At 47.1% G+C, this 2,976-nt stretch overlaps 1 pseudogene; it reads right to left on the bottom strand.

Moving 5' to 3' along the window:
- Positions 1–1,243: 1,243 nt before the first annotated feature.
- On the bottom strand, positions 1,244–2,181 carry LOC117042801 (annotated as a pseudogene).
- Positions 2,182–2,976: the final 795 nt, after the last annotated feature.

The following is a 2,976-nucleotide window of genomic DNA, read 5'->3' as shown; positions in this document are numbered from 1 at the left end:
CGCCTGGCTGCTTTCGTTTTAGAAGAAGCCCTGGTCGGAAAAGTAGCTCTCACTCTCAGTTTCGGATTCGGGAGTAAAATCCTTGGGTGGATTTTTTTTTTTTTTTTTTTTTTACAAAATCCCTCTTCCTCACTTTTGCAGCGTGGTTGAAACGGCTGGAGAGGAGCAGGAGTCTAATAAATGTGGGGTCCAAAGTGGATCCTCACAAAACAGTTGACAATTTTCTCAACTTGGCTTAGGAGGAGTGCCGCCCCCCCCCCGGTTTGGGAACCAGATTCCCAAACAGTTTAAGGGACAGTTGGCCATTGAAAACAGCGGTGGTGATTGTGTGCAGTCAAAATCAAAGGGGATTGCAACACACCGCTACGGTTTGCGGGAACAAGACCCTTTCTCAGTTACGACACCATCCCACTCCATTGATTAGGTTTGAAACCCTCATTTTTGCTACACGGTTAAGATTTTCTGTTTCCAGAAGCGCCGTGATTATTCCAAAAGTGGAATCCTAAACTGTGGGTCCGGAGCACGACTCACACAAGTGTTTGCAATTCCCGAACCCCAGCACGGGAGCATCCCAAGGGCAAGGCAAAAATTAAAAAAAATGGCTCCACTTTTCCATGCGCTGCTCTGGTTTGCCAGAAGCGGCTTAAGTCATGCTGGCCACATGACCCAGAAGCTGTACGCTGGCTCCCTAGGCCAGTAAAGCGAGATGAGCGCCGCAACCCCAGAGTCGTCCACGACTGGACCTCATGGTCAGGGGTCCCTTTACCTTTCTACACCATACATTGAAAGCATATGGATTCCTCCAAAGAATCCTGGGAGCTGTAGTTTACAGGTCCGAGGACTGTAGTTCTGAGGGGTAAACTAGGAAGGTAGTAAGCTGCCTCATATTGGGTCAAAGCATTGGTCCATGTAGGCTCAGTGTTGTCTAGAAGGCATTGTCTCCAAAGTTTCAGGCAGGGAGCCTGTAAACGCCATTAGGCAGTGTTTTTCAACCTTTTTTGGGCAAAGGCACACTTGTTTCATGAAAAAAATCACGAGGCACACCACCATTAGAAAATGTTAAAAAAATTAACTCTGTGCCTATATATATATATATATATATATATTTAAGGCTGTTACAAATCTGAATCTTTATTGTTCTGAAATGCTAGAAACTTAAGACGAAACCCTCCAATTTTCAGTCTCAGAAGAGGTGTGGTTCAATGCCCATTTCACATGTAACAAGGCTTCCTTTTAAAAAAAAAAAGGAAAAAAATGACTAAAGTTCATAAGGATTTGAACGCAACCCTTGGTTTTGACTCAGTTTTTGCAACATCACAAGATCCAGCACCTTCTTCAAAGCTGCTCTTGCTATGATGCTTGGCGAACCTTTTGCCACTCCACAAATTCATCAAGAAGAACAGGCCATGCCCCATCTTCATCATAGTTGCTAAGATCTGCACAGACAGTTCTGCTGAATTCTAACACATTGTACCACTGATCTTTGTTAATTACTCTGTATTTTGACTGCTCCAAGTATTGGTAAGATATTGAAAACAGAGGCCACGTTCTTCCAAGCAGAAGAGCTAACATAGATTTTGCAGTGTCAATATCCAGACTTCTCTGGTCTTTATCCCTTGCAAAATCAAAGGCATATCTGTAGATATTCTTAAATGTTGAAATATCATTCAGTTGCGAGCGCAAAAAATCAAATTTACTCTGCAGCTTTTCTGTGCAGTCACATTGTAATGAGGTCATCCCCTTTAACCATTCTTCCTTTGTAACTGGAGCTTCCTTTGTAACTGGAGCTTTCAGCCTCCAGTTTCCAGGCTAAAACTAGCATAATAATATTTTCAGGTTCAACGCCAATGTCCTCACAGAATTTCTCCATTCCTTCTGGCCCTACCACTTCATCATCACCTGCATATTCATAAAACCAAGCCAGGCACTTCTTGCTTGAAAAATGCTCCTCACCGCTTATCACTTTACTAGAAGCTTGAGACCTGCAGTAGCTGCTGATTTTGCACTTCTTGAGGCCCGTCTCGTCCCCCGCCTGCCCCGAGGATTTGCGCTTCTTCACGGGCATCTCCCTCGGTTCACCCCGGACGGGGGCGCGGAGGCGGAGGGCCGCGGGGCCCCTCGGGAGGGGGGAGGGAGCCGCCGCCTCTTCCTTCCCTCGCAGCTGAGGAGGAGGAGGAGGTGGAGAAGCTGCCGGTGCCGTCGCGGCTCTTGCCTTCCTTCCCCTCAGCTCGCCGCCGCCGCCGCCGCGCCTGGTAGATTCAGGCGTGGGAAGGGGGATACTGTGGTGGGGAGCGAAATAAAGAGCTTTCCTGAGGGAGAAGCGGTGGCGGTGGCAACGCCGGTCCTCTGTGCCTATATTGACTACATATCAAGTAATTTTTCCCACGGCACACCAGGCAACATCTCGCGGCACACTAGTGTGCCGCGGAACAGTGGTTGAAAAACACTGCCATTATGGATCAAGCCTGGGACCTTCTGCATGCAAAGCAGATGTTCTATGGCTGAGCTACAGCCCTTCCTCCTGCAGTTCCCAGGATCCTTTGGGGGAAGCCCATGTGCTTTAATTGTCTGGTGTGGGTGTGACCTATCTTACCTCTCCCAAGGAAAGAAGCAACTGGGGTTGGGCATGAATAGAAGTGTGTAAAACTATGCACAGGAACCTATGGCCCTTGAGATGTTTCAGGACTCCCCAACTCCCATCAGCCCCAGCCAATGAACCTGAATGATAAAATGTAAGACAGGCTTTGGGAGGCCCACAGGTTCCCCACATTAAATGGATCTCTCCACTTGGCTGCATTTTGTTACAATGCAGTTCAGGTTTCATCTCATACTGAAGATTTCCCACGCTCTTTTGATCCATCCATCTTATGGATTTTGTGATACTTATAAGGGGTTTTTAATTCTTTATTTACTTGCCCTTCATCTACCATGTTTTTCGCTCCATAGGGCACACCAGACCATAGGGCACACCTAGTT

Source organism: Lacerta agilis, chromosome 2 (assembly GCF_009819535.1).
Source record: "Lacerta agilis isolate rLacAgi1 chromosome 2, rLacAgi1.pri, whole genome shotgun sequence".
NCBI classification, from domain to species: Eukaryota; Metazoa; Chordata; class Lepidosauria; order Squamata; family Lacertidae; genus Lacerta; species Lacerta agilis.
Note: the sequence above shows the minus strand (reverse complement) of the source record. Positions and strands in the feature narration are given on the sequence as shown.